Source organism: Daktulosphaira vitifoliae, unplaced genomic scaffold (assembly GCF_025091365.1).
Source record: "Daktulosphaira vitifoliae isolate Bord-2020 unplaced genomic scaffold, ASM2509136v1 Scaffold_2, whole genome shotgun sequence".
Classification (NCBI taxonomy): Eukaryota; Metazoa; Arthropoda; class Insecta; order Hemiptera; family Phylloxeridae; genus Daktulosphaira; species Daktulosphaira vitifoliae.
The window spans coordinates 25,063,123-25,077,775 of record NW_026099573.1 but is presented as its reverse complement, the minus strand read 5'-3'; the positions used below and the strand labels follow the sequence as shown (position 1 = coordinate 25,077,775).

At 27.4% G+C, this 14,653-nt stretch overlaps 2 long non-coding RNA genes across 3 annotated transcripts; one reads left to right on the top strand and one right to left on the bottom strand.

Moving 5' to 3' along the window:
- Positions 1 to 3,334: 3,334 nt before the first annotated feature.
- Positions 3,335 to 13,689, bottom strand: LOC126897693 (uncharacterized). Of its 2 annotated transcripts, XR_007702168.1 has the most exons (6): positions 12,983 to 13,689; positions 12,530 to 12,711; positions 9,139 to 9,217; positions 7,327 to 7,364; positions 7,120 to 7,255; positions 6,076 to 6,565 (listed from the first exon to the last, which is right to left on the bottom strand). It is a non-coding gene; the product is annotated as an uncharacterized LOC126897693 (long non-coding RNA). The 2 variants fall into 2 exon arrangements; XR_007702169.1 differs by lacking the exons at positions 6,076 to 6,565; positions 7,120 to 7,255; positions 7,327 to 7,364; positions 9,139 to 9,217 and adding an exon at positions 3,335 to 4,260 and having other exon boundaries at positions 12,983 to 13,625.
- Positions 9,716 to 12,725, top strand: LOC126897691 (uncharacterized). Its single transcript, XR_007702167.1, has 3 exons — positions 9,716 to 10,023; positions 11,295 to 11,534; positions 12,577 to 12,725. It is a non-coding gene; the product is annotated as an uncharacterized LOC126897691 (long non-coding RNA).
- Positions 13,690 to 14,653: the final 964 nt, after the last annotated feature.

Here is a 14,653-nt window from a genome sequence, read left to right as displayed (position 1 = left end):
ACGTTCATTGCGCCGGCACCGCAAAGATTATAATTTAATATTATACATGTAAAAACACAATAGTCATAAATAAAGTTGAAGTAATTTCATACGGTTAGTATAGAGGATTGGCGAAAAAATTAAAACAAAATGTACACCTTTTCAGCTTTGTAACGAAGCTAAAAATTAAAAAATAAAAAATAAAAAAAACAATCTAAAAGGAAGAGAAATTTCTTTTCTTTGCTCATAACATTTTGAAAACTTGAATGAGTAAAAAAAGGTCATTATCACGAATAAATAGATTTAATCTGACAGTGATTAAAATCACTATCATAAGAAACGCTTCGATGCAAATCTGTAGATAGTGTTTAATTTTAAAAAATTGATGGATAATTGCAAAAGCAACATCAACTTCTATTAAAATAAAATACAAAACCCATAATTANTTATAATTTAATATTATACATGTAAAAACACAATAGTCATAAATAAAGTTGAAGTAATTTCATACGGTTAGTATAGAGGATTGGCGAAAAAATTAAAACAAAATGTACACCTTTTCAGCTTTGTAACGAAGCTAAAAATTAAAAAATAAAAAATAAAATAATAAAAATTTAAAAATTAAAAAAAAATATGAATTCAACTAAGGGTATTTACAAAATAAAAGAAATACTTCTTTTTGGTACACAAAAAACAATAATATCGTAATAATTCAAAAACTGTTCTACTTTTTGCATTTTTTACAAATTTTACTTAAAAAATGACTATCGGGTGTTATAGTCATTATGACTGATGTTACAAAATATATACTTAATTTTAAAATAAAATTTAAATTTCAACTAAATTTTACAGTTTTAGTATAATATTTTAAATATTTATTTGAAGTTACACAAAATCATGTAACAATTGGTGTAGGATGGGGGGCTAGTAGACTTAGCTCTTCTCAAGTTTATAATTAAGCCCCAAAGAAATTTAGAAAATCATATGCATTGTTATATAAAAATTATTTTATGGAGGGAGAAAAATTTAATTTAGTCATACCAAAAAATTTTATTTTCCTACGCCTATGCATGTAACACAAAAAAGATGAGACACGTGTTTGACCCTGACCATTATTGCTACATATAATTGAATGTTACTTTAGGTATTCTCAAAGTGTAAAATAAAAACAATAAATCGAAGAGCAAAGACCTAAAATTGTTTAGTAATAACAATTTTTTACAATGGTAAAAAAAAATAACATTTAGATACGGCTAATGTTTTTCTCATCACTCACTTATGATTAAAACAAACAGGTTGTGACTACGAATATTGCTGATTTAATAATCATTTTGCATGTCATCGTTTTTTTTTTTTTTTTTTTGGTAACAAAGAATATTATAATATTCTGTTTTCTTAATTTTAAATGACCATTTAAAAATAGTTAATCGATTACCTAAAACAGGGCATAAAAGTAAAATCAAAAAAAGATACAAATGATAGATTCAAGTTTTACATAATTATTTGACAGCAAAATTGGTGATCTTTAATTGTGTCATCAATATAAATGGTGATACTTTTTAAACTAACCATTTTAATTTTTTAATAAATAATAATATGTTTGTGCTTTTTTTCTTTTAGATTTTGTTATATGATACATATGTATCTCTATTTATTTTCTATAAAATATTTTGTATGTTCATTCCTAATATTTTATAAGGGTGTCAACTCAATTTTTTTCATTGACAATATACATATTTAACTAGCTTATAAAATAATCTAATTAAGAAAATGACTAATCAATAATAAATTCTAGGTCAGTATTTCAAAAGTTTTTAAAAATTTAGATTAATAGCTGGAAGTATTGTTTAGGTGCTGCTATTTGTATCACTCGACATATTTCGGCATCACTCCTCATCTCGTCTACGTATAAAAATGTTTATAAACATTGGACAAGTTGATGACTTTATTAACTTACTTACTTTTTTAACTTTTTAAAAATTAATTTTATTGAAAAAAAATTAAAAATAGAATTAATGCCTTACTTTTTTTAAATAGATTAAGTTCATAGTTAAGTTAATGAAATCTTTGGATTTTGTTTGTAAAATATTAACTCGTTAATATAACTACTAGAGGTGTTTATTATTATATCTAGATATTAAGAAACCCTCTTATTAAGTAAAATACTCCTGCCGTCTATATAAAAAAATGATAATATCTTTTAAAACACTAGTCCAGAAGTTGCTATCGACCAGTTTATTTCTTAGATAAATCATTTTATAGCATGTAAGTTAGTTAAAAGTATCTATTTAGAACACTAAAGTTGAAAGAATTTTAAAATGAAAAGAGGGGAGATCGGACCAAATTGTTTTCTGGAAATTATAGATCGAAGTGACTATTTACTTCTGAAAAGAAAAAATATATTGTTTTATATATTTAAAGATATTATTAAAAAATTATTCTATATATAAAAAAAAATTCAATCTACTATATTTATTTTTCATTTTATTAATTTTTTTTAGTAGTTTAAAATGAAACTATAAAACTATGCTCGTTGTTGTGTATAATATGAGAAAAAATGTAAGCCAGTCAATTTTTATATAAAATTGGTTTATACCAAAAAATAAATATTTCAAAATCAACACTTCCTTTTTTCAATGATAGCAAACAAATTATATAATGAAGAAATTGAATTTTTGAATCTACATTAATATTAATCCTTATGAAACTAAAATATTTTAAAGAACTCTAAAAAATATTAAAATTGATTTGCAAGACTTGTGTTCTAACTTTTATTCATAATAGTGTAAGGGTAGATTTTAGGGTTAACTTTCGGAAGTTGAATGGCAACTTAATATTATTTTTTATTATTGAATGGTGTAAAAATATGTTGACTGGTTGATAACCTGTTTAACGTATTTATTTTTTGAGATATTAGCATTTGATGAGTTAGAAAATGTAAGGAGCGTGATAGTGTTTAGCGACGCTCTATTTTTGCAATGACTCACAGATAAGAATCGTCAATGTTGTATAATTCTCTCGTCTATTACTAAAAATTACATTATCTCAAAAAGTAATAACGCAAAACTGCTTGTTGACCTGTTAAAATTTTATTGAAATCATTTTTCATTTAATAGTAAACAGATAATAGTACGTTTCTATTTAACTTTCAGTAGTAATTCCTAAACATTAGTAATATTTTTTTCTTACAATAAACTTTACATTTACGATGGTTTATAAAAATTAATTAAATTTTAATTTATACATTTTTATGAATAAATCATTACTCAACAAATAAATTGGGGGTAATATATATGGTAAATTAATCTATGTATATATATATACAATTTGAAGTCTTAAAATTAGTCACAGTGAAGAATTATTATAAATTTTAATACCTTTATTCGATAAAAAATAATGTTTTCTTACACTTACAGAAGCGATTACTAAACTTTATTAGCTGATTTATAATTTCAATAATGTAATCATTGTATTTGCTAAATTTTTGAACAAATAAATGTTGTTGGGGAAATTATCGAATATTTTAGTCCGTTGCAGTTCTAATGTTCGTTACAAGTGACACTGGCGTAATTTAATTGGAGTCGGATGTCCTACCCCTTATGGCAATAATAATGGCGAAGATAAATTTATTTGTTTGGAAGATGAAGTAAACAATTTTTCTTATGTAGTCACTCACCCGAGCGAACCCTAAATACGTCACTGACAAGTAACAACTTGGTCTAAATTTATTTCTTGATTTTTCCTCAAACACCTTTTTTAATTGCTCATAAAATTCTATAAAATTACGTTTATATTTGTGGTGTGAGAATTTTATTGGTTTTTTGAAATGATAATTAACGCTATTATTGCTATTCTCCAACCGGTTAACACGTGTTAATATTGTCACCGTTGTTAAAATGAACATAATACAACGGGTAAACGGATCTTTTTTCTACACATTTTATTCCTTTTTTTCCTGAAGCCCATCGTATTCTTTTCAGTATACCTTCTTCTGTGATTTCTGGGTGGTGCATGATAATAATCCAGTAAACGTGCTATTTTTTTTTCTACAGGTTATAAAACCAGTGGCCACACACATCCGGTTTCGATTATTTCTTGATTCCGCAATACCCCTTCGTATGGCGGTCTTCATTGAGCATCGGCCATCGGAGGACTACCGCTATACTTCAATACGTATTATGTCCCACTTTAAGAAATAATCATGTTATTTTGACATCTAAAGAGGAATCAGCAAACATGCTTTATTTGAAACTCTTTATCAATCGAATTTTGAGTCTTACCCTGAAAAAACAAAACGTTATTAACTGGATTTTTGTTTTTTACTCCTTTATCGGCGTGTTAAAAAAACACTAGTTTTGTTCTTAGAATTTTTTTATAAATATTAATACTTGCATAGAATTATTTATGTTTACATATGCAGTTTTAAGCGTATACGACCAAAATCATATTGTGACATCGATACCAAAAGCAAACCTAATAAGTGTATAGAATCTAACACTATTTAATTATTAAAAACCTACTGAGAAGTATTCTTGGCGACAATTTACTTTCCTATAAATACATATACTATACTTTTATATGTATTCGAGACTATTCAATAGTTTTAGTGTAGTTATATTTTTCTTCGTTCCGTCGTATGTCTTTAGAATTACTCTATTTACGCAGTTTATGCCAACTGTTGTTCTCCTGTGACGGAATGATCCCGTTTTCCCGGAAATTTACTATCACTAGTTAGATCAACGTTTCCACGATGACCGGATTTCGCATGTCTATTTAAACACAAGACACCGGAAGAACGCAGTTAATGTGGACAAATATGATTTTCCTTTATTTTCAGAAGCTATTAACATTATATTATCATCGGAATTAATAATAAAGTCTATTATAAACGCAGGTTTAATTTCTATTTATTAAAATAAAATATTGAATACCTACGCAGTAGATTAAAGAATTTGTTGAATATATATTTTAATTTTTTTTGTGTAAAATTTTTATGGACTAATTAAAATAATCATTGAAACTCGATTTTTGTTACTGACGGATTCGAATTTAATCAATCAGTTGAATTATACATTTTTTCAACGGGTGCTTGACAATAACTATTAAAATCATAAATTTACTTGCAGTTGACTCTTGACAGAAATTTTATGCGCGTCTTAACATAAAAATATGGTTATATTAATATAAATTTTTATTGATTAATATAAATATTAAGTATGTGGTAGTAATGAGGAATAAATCCCTTCGCAATTAAAATAATTGCAAATAATTCCACTTCCTTATAGGTGAATAATTTAAATTCATATTTTATTTACATTGTGTTTGAAAATGTCATTTATTTTCTAAAAAAAACTGTTATTATTGTACAGTTTTAAAACACTTGCCTGTTGCTTATTGTGGTTAATACAGATATAGCATTATACATTTAGTAATTTAAGGAGAAGCGAAGTACAAAGCCTTTCGGACTCATTGTAAACTGGATCGATGGGCGTTTAAGATTATAATAATTGAAACATGGTGTTTTCCAAATTTTACCGGTTTCGCACATTATTATGCACACAATGATGATGATTTGCGTGTAACATTAGATCTAACCTACATTGAGATATCACAACGGGTACCTGGACCGTAACGGTGTTGGGGGGGCCCTCGATCTACTTGTACGGTATTTCGACGAATTTTCGCTATTCAAACAAAACACAACCCGTTTTTAGACGCTATTTGCAAACCCTTTTTGCAGCCTGTGCAGTTTTCGAACGCGTGCGTGTATTGTGTAACTGCGCGGGCGCAACGTGCGTTTTGCAGCTGCACAATATTATGTTTGATGTTTACGGTCGCTTGTTGAAAGGTCACCCCCCAAAGAGCCGCTATTTGGAGGCCGCACTACTAACCCACTAACGGTGCATTGGTGAAGGAGGAAGCTGTTACCGCGTCTGCACCCCCGCACAAGCGCAGCTGACAGGTGGGGTCTTCGTGTATATGCGAATAGGAAGTTTGCATGTCCTCGATTCGACCCCGGTGGCCGTAGCGCTCGTATGGCGCGTTGCATACACGTATATAAGTATATATTGTTGTATCTTGTTTTGTTTTGAAAAACGGGTTGAGTGCCGTCAGTACGCAAAAATAATAAAAACCTGGCGAAGGCCCGAAAAACGTATGAACACATGTTGAATACAGCATTTATTATCCGTATAAAAACCGCATACACAAATTAAGGTAATGATAAAAAAATAACTATTCACTCGCGGCGGCGGCAGGTATTCTAAGTTAGCCGCCAGCCCTAAAGACGACATAGTCTAAGCCGATCCTGTAATTGATTTTCGACACTAACAATTTTTAATGCTCGTACATAAATGATATTTTACCTAAAAATATTCTTCATGAAAAAGTTAACTATATTCCTGGCAATGATGTTTTAATGACTTTTTAATTCTTTGCTAAGGGTACTCGCAGTATTTTCAACAGTGTACTCTGCTAAATGTGTATTTGTCTCATTTGCTTTACAATCGCATAACTTGTATTGAAAATCTTAAGCGAATATAATGTTAACTATTCGTGGGCCAGTTAAGTTAACCTCATTGCTTACCTAAGACCAATAGATTCATTATATACATTGTATAGGTTAATACCTTGTACTCGACAGGAGCCCATTGGACCCCAGGTAAGTTTTTTATAACACGATTAGGGTCGAATCAAAAGGGATAGATCATTATAAACGCATTTATTGAGTAAATAGTATAAAAATGTTAACCGTTTGGTTAACTTAATGTGTTTAGGTTCTAGTTTTATTTTTATTAACATGACAAGTCTTTTGAAAACTATAAGACTCGTAATAAATAAATTAATAACAATACATTTTATAGCGGAATGAGTCTCGGGTTCAAGGGGGTCGATGTCCCAAGGTCTAACTTGAATTTAACTAGCTAAAGTAGCAGAAAAATGGGCAAAATGATGCCTTCTTTTCCTCGTAATATGAAACACTATGAACGCGACTTAATGAAAAAAATGTGATATTAATTTAAGTATTACGCGTTTTAATGATGCAAAAAAATGTGATTTATAGAAAATAACCAACATTTGAAAAATTATAATAATTGGTACGTCTATTCAAGTTTTAGTTACTCGCAAGTTGATATTTACACTTTTCAGTAAGTCACTTGTAACTGATTGTGTGACTTGTTTGAGAAAAAATATGTTTAAAACTCTTAAATTAAATTTTGACGCCATCTTCTACATTATACATTTTGCTTCTTAAATCATTTCTACAAATTATAGTCTAAAAAAACCATTTTTAGTACATATTAGCTTTTAGATATGAGCCGCAAAAATATTTATTTTACTATATACATTAAATCATAAAATATATTTTCCCAGTAGTATTAATTCTGTAATGCAAACAGAATTTTAAAAATTATTATTATTATCATTATTATTAAATAATTTTTAATTATTCGAAAATTCAATAAAAATACAATGTTTGGCAAGTTTATACATTATTTTTACTTAAAAGAGTGATCGGTTTATTATAAACCACTCGTTTACTCTTGAAATAAATATAATATTGAAATTTTTTTTCGATTTCTATTAGTTGTATACATCTCTTAATTTATCAGCTAATAATTATTTTTTAGAATCATTATTTATAACTTAAAGGGGTGCCAGCTTAATTTATTTTTAACGGTGACATATATATATATAACTAGCTCAAACATAAAAAATAAACTAATTAAGAAAGTCACTGGTCGATAACAACCTTTGGACCGGACAAGTACTTTGGAAGTTATTCTTATTTTTATACCTACGCAGGACGAAGAGTGTGACAAGGATTTTTCTAGTGATAAAAATAGCAGCATCTACTCCTCATCTCTACACCCAGAGAAAAACCTCGATCTATATAATAAATTCATTGTTCAATTTGATAAATATATCATTACTATTGAATCAATGATATATTTATCAATATGATATTTTTTTTTCTTGTCTTGAACAATAATTATTTATAAGAATAGTTATTTTGTTCGTATTAATAAAACATTATCATAAACCCTTGATAAAATTTCTCTTTCAATTTTGATTGAGGTTTTTCTTTGGGTGTAGTCATTATTTTAAATTGTTAATAACTTCCAAAGTACTGGTTGAAAAGTTGTTATCGACTGGTCATTTTCTTAATTAGATCATTTTCTATTTTATAAGCTAGTTAAATATAAATGTTATAATTTGAAAAAATAAAGTTTACACTCCTATCTTAAAAAGTAATTAATAGATAATAAATAAAAAAATGTATGCAACTAAAAGAAATCAAAATTTTTTTCCAATGTGTATTTATTTTGCTAGTAATCAAGTGGTTTATGATAAACTGATCACTTTATACAAATATATTACTTCATTGTTTTGAAGTGGGGATAGTTTTATAAAAAATACAAAACTATTTACGTATTGAAATTTAGTGGGTTGTAAATATTCTTTTAACCTAAATATATACAAAACTATAAGAACATATATATGCTTGGCTAAAGTATTTCAACATGCTCTACGTTAATTTTCAAAATCGAAACTAGATATATACTACGAATTTACATTACCCTTCAAAACACCACTGGCATCACGTCAAAGTTAGTTGTGAAAAAGTATAATCTGTATACAATAACTTTATAATGAACTGAATTATTTGTATTTCATGATTATAACTATTACTTGTTATATAAACGACTACAATTTTTAAGATCTGCAGGAAAATACTTTTAGAGGACCCTGTGACGACTATTCGGTGTAGGAGAGATGAAATCAATAAATTTGACGGCATGGCCCCTTAATCCTGTCTTTACTTTTATATAGTTACGCTAATAATATCTGTACTCATAATGACGATTGTTATAATTATATTATTTATAAATAAAATTAAAAAAAAGTGTCAACATATATAAAACTAATTTGGTGAAGTTTTTTGATTAAGTATTCAGTCGAAAAAATGTGTTTAACATATCGATTTTGTGAATATAACATAACACTTTTTCATGTAATAAATTATTCTTTTTTTAACAATATTTTTGTCAATTAGAAAACATTGTTTGACTAAGAAAAAAATGTTCAGCTATATTTTTAAAATATTTTTAAGTGATATATTTCTTTTACTTCTATATACTTCTTTTACAAGCGTACCTTCAGAGTATCATTCGTAGAAGTCGTCAGTGACGTCAAAGGAAACAACTTTTGAATTTTATATATTCTCTTTCTATAACTGAAAAATATGAGCGTACTCTTAATTAAAAAGTTAAAACAATTGTCTACCGCTATGTATTACAAAGAGTCAATAGCTTAATTAGAGTTTCGTCTTAAACATTGTATATTCCTGGTATAATTATGTGATACCCATATCTCCTCCATGATTGCGGCATAACAATTATGTATAATAATATTATAATTAATAAATAGATACCGGCCAAGTTGTTTTGGATCCGATCTGATCGAGTTATAATTAAATGTCCCTCATAGAGAAAGTCATTAACATCAGATTTTTGACAAACTTCTTTAAATAGAAAAACAGCTTATGTCTACAGTAATGTGTTAAGTATTGGATTTAACTGATCCAATACACTAAAATATATGATGATGACATTATAAACATTAGTCATTTGAGTTATTCGTCATAATTATCAACATACGAGTTAACTGAAATTCGGGTCTCCGATATTTTCTTACACTACTCTTTCTTTTGCAAAACTTAACCTGATGTTCAATACCCCCGCGGGTTTTTAATCGGCTGCGTTGAATGAACGTACCTAAGGGTTTCCGCAAATAAACGGGGCGTGACTTTAGCCGGTGTCATCGGAAAGGGTGGAGCGATCGGGAAGGGATGATGACCACACCGTGTTGTACGGGTACTTGGTAGCCTATATATAAGTCACAGAGCATCAACCGATCATTGACAGTTTATTGCCGAAATCGCGACCTGCTCAAAAGAGGAACTCGCTCCTGTCTAAAACTACAACATTTACACAGCACACTCCTTTGGGCTTCACTCATTCGCATCTTCAAGTTCCTAAGGTAAGTCAAGTCTATTATCTTTTTACGCCATTGTTTACTTTTAGTCTAACATTCACAGAACCAATAAAGTAATAAAAGTTTTCGTGTTGTAGAATAGCATTACTTTATTTTCTGGTTACTAAATGTTTATAGAAATAATATGTCCACACATTTTCTGGCTTTTAAATTTTATTTAATGAATTTGTAATTGAATTATATGTAATTTGAAAAAAAAAATATATGATTTATTCATTTTTACGTTGTAGTGAATTAATTCGACAATCGCCAATAAGTTCAACGAAAATTTAATGCATTTATATCACATTGTAATGTGACTTTTTTTACGCGAATCTGTGTCGTTTATTTAACGTTTAATTAAGTAAATCATATACCACTCGAACAACTAACCAAAACAACACGAGCATTGCTCTCACCTCTCACCTTATGTATTTGTATTTTTAAAACGTAATTTATTAAATAATAGTCTGTTTATATCTACACAGAAAAATGTTGCCGGTGTTTGAAGAAAAAAAATTCTTAGTATATTATTAAATAATTTTTTTCGTGTTTAACAAATAACGAGTAACGCGTATGTTTTGTCTAAGTAGCTTTCACTAACAATAGAATTTTTTTTAATCCAACGGAGTTCGGTAGCATTTGACTGGCGTTAATATGTTCTGTAATAATAATATTGTGGCAGTTTTATTCCCTTGGATCTTAATTAAACGCTTAACGAGCGTTTCTCACTAGCGATAATAGTTTATATCTAGTTAAAATATTCATAACTAAAAAATATAAAGGTTTATTTACATGGGACGTATAATCGAACAAATATTTTTGAAATGAAGACTTTTCGAAGTACTCGTCGCGTTACACGAAAATGAAATTCGCTCAAATAATGATCGCGTTACGTATAGTCTATTACAAAGCGGTTTAAGATATTGTGTTACAGACAAACACATAAATATCAATACGAGTGTGTACAATAGGAAGGAAGGAAAGAATAGTATGACATGTGCCCGTGTCTATGAATTCCTATAAATGGCATTTTAATGGGGTTAGGCCCTCCTTTTACCTAACCCTGGCGCTAATGGGTTTTTAATGGTGATTTTTGATATGGGACATGTCAATCAGCACAGCGCTAGGCCATGCAGGACGTCTAGTTAAAAAGTCTAAGGATTTATTCGTGATTGGAACTTACACATGACAACAACAGTGTCACTAAAAATACCGATTGACGAATATTCAGTGATAAAATATTCATTCAATTAAAATAGTGAATTTTTTTTTAGCTGTTTAAAAATGATGTCGTCTAGCTGCACATCTAAGACTACTGACTACTACTATCAAATGAGACAAAAGAACAACGAGGCAGCTCGTAACAGCCGATTCAAGAAGAAGGTGGCCGAAATTGAAATATCCGCTCAAAAACGAAAACTGGAGGTGACTTATGTTCAGCTAAAAAAAGAAATCAAACGCATACAAGTGGTAAAAGCGTCGTAAAAAACATCTATGGCAAACATGTTCTTTGAGTAAGTACACGTTTTATAAAAACAATTTGTACAAAAATAGATTGTAATAAGATTAGTGATTGTGTAAATAATAAAAAAAACAATTCAAAATTATTAATTTTCATTTTGGTAGTGATTTTAAATTCACTCAAAACAACACTCTTATTGCAATTGACAAATGTTGCAACGTTTTAAATTTTACGTCTTTGGGGTATAACTTGGCGGTCGTGGTCAGAATGAGTAAGCAAAAACGTTCATATCTTTTTGGATCACTTCAAAAATATACTTAATCAGTAATAATAGTAATGTTGTCGTCACACGCAAGGGATTTACGTTGCGAATATAGGTCGACCTGTTAGACCATAGGGTTAAATGGTATACAGTCATACTGCACCTGTTGAAATTTTTATACATTTTACTATTATTATTTATTGAGAACAAGTCTTACTGTAACCATTGTGATTACACAAAGAAAGATTACATTAAAGGAGTTGTTCACAACATTTTTCATCATATCTCTTGATTTTACAACTGCATTTCAATTTGTTTTCAATCCAACGTTTAATTTAACAACATTCAAACATGCCAAAATTTGTATAAATAAAATTGCTCAATCTTAGTTCATTGCCACAAATTTTGTTTTTATTATGACGCCACAGTATAGTAGTTGGCCGTTTAACAACCTACTAGGTTGAAAAAAAATGTTTATTTCTTTTTTTGAAATAGATAGTGTTTTTTCATTCATGCTATTCCGACATAGAAATTATTTTTTACCATCACTAACCTATTCTATCTAAAAGGGTACAATTTAGATTGATTTTACAGAAATGTTAACTTCCATATAACAAAATGATCGTAAATGTCAATATAATATTTCAATTGCAAAAAAAAAAATTACTTGAAACTACAAAAACTATATTTATATAATTTTAATGAAAAAGTATTATTAACAAAATTTAAAAAATCATAACAAATACATAAAGCCTTATAAATAGTTAAAATAGCAATTTATTTACCATTAATACTTAGTACTTTTTATGTTAATAAATGTTTTTCTTTTTAGTTTTATTTCGTGATAATCAAAACATTCCGAAGAAACAAAATTCCTGCCAATCTTGTTAATGGTGCACCTTTGGTTCTGTCGAATTTCTAGTCAAACTATTACAGTGACGCATAATTTCGTGATATCAACATATATCTACACATTCATTACAATGTTAATAAAAAAAAAAAAGAATTACAAACATCATATTGATACATAAAATACTGTAACTATACATGCTATAACAATTTACTACTTCAATTTTGGTTAATTATTATTATTATTATTATTATTATATTATATTATATTATTAAATGTACAATTATTTTATTGTTTATATTGATAAGAATGTACAATTATTGTGCTGTGTTTTGTAAATTTCAATTTATATCATATTTAATGTAAAAATATAAATATTTTTTATTACCTAAGTTTTTTATGTAATTGTGTTTGTCGATTTATGTAGTAAAAATTCCATTATATTATTAACTAAGTATTTAGCAATGAGTAAACACTATTAAAATAAATATTGTTGATGATAATGGCTGTATTTGAAATGTTTGAAGCTAAGATTCGTTTGAAAAAATCAGATCACTTAACGTATAAGGTAACTTGAACAAGAGTACCTAATAGATATACAATAAAATGTAAACTATTCTTTAAAAATTTAACTTAAATAATGTACCAACGATTATCATAAAATCAAACAAGTATAGTTAATTTTAAGTTTTACATTTTTTCGTTAATTCAAAAGCATTGTTAAAATCCCCCAAAAAACTGTCTTAGCATAAACTGAATATTTTTAACACTTTAAATTTAATATAAACAATAGGAAATCAATTTACCTTGAAAACAAGTAAGCTAAATTTAGTATAAAATTGGTCTTTTAAACTCATTAAACGGAAATTGTGTTTTTCTATTTTTACTATATACACTAAAAGTCTCTTTTGTAAAAAAAAATGTTATGTATGCCTAATTTACTGCTTAATACTAGTGTTTATTATAATGACCACTATGGTTAAAGGTCATGGTATTATAATACGATAACTTTTAACGAATAAACTTTTGAATTCTTATAGAGTCTAAATAAATATTTTATAATATTATATAAAAGTAGTTCAAGAAAAGAAAAATCGTGTAGGTAATTTATTACATTTATGTGCTTTAAATCTTGTGGTATATATTTATTAAATTATAAAGAGGAAAATTTGTCGTTAGGAAGCATACATATGACACATTTATGACTTAAAAACTTAATAAAATAACTAGTGTTATTAAGATAAAATTCACTGAACAGAAAAAAACATATAAATAACTACAAACAAACAAAACAGGTGTACAAGACGTAGTATAACTTCGTTAAAATATTCAAATATTTATTAAGTATATTAAACATGGAACGAGGAATCGCGTTATTTTCTTGTTTTAATAAAAATTATATAAAAAAAAAAGTTGTCTCTAAAAGTTGCATTTATATAATATTAGATGAGAGTAATAGTAAATTTAAAATGTTCCAATAATTTTCCAAAGCAATGTTTTACTATACTAGATTTTTTTATACAAAAAACGTTTTGTAAAATAAGATTTAATAACTAAAGTAAAAAAACTCATTAAACTAATTAAATAAATTAATACTTTATTTTATAATAATTATATGTTACACTATTTTATGCAATATTCACTTTTTGTTGCCTACATAAAGCGCCTAAATTTCGAACTTTTTACTATTTTAATTTTTTGTTGATTAATATACCTAAGAATGAAAACACATGAATAGGTTTAAGAAATCTTTAAAATTATAAAACATGTAAAGATAATTTGTCGGATTAGTTAAATAATGACTTTAATGTTTTCAAACTCTATAGGACTTTTCAATGATTACTCAAAATAAACACATTACCCTATCTATTTGAAATCACTTGAGAAATTGAATAAGTACATGAAATCAATTTTAAGGTATTATCAAAATAATGTGTTCACTTATACAACTATTTTTCTGACACATAAACAAAAAAATATAACACTTTGTAAAATAAAAGATTTTAAAACTTCAAATGTTAGTCAAGTATTTAACATAAATTATTAGGTACTGTAAAAT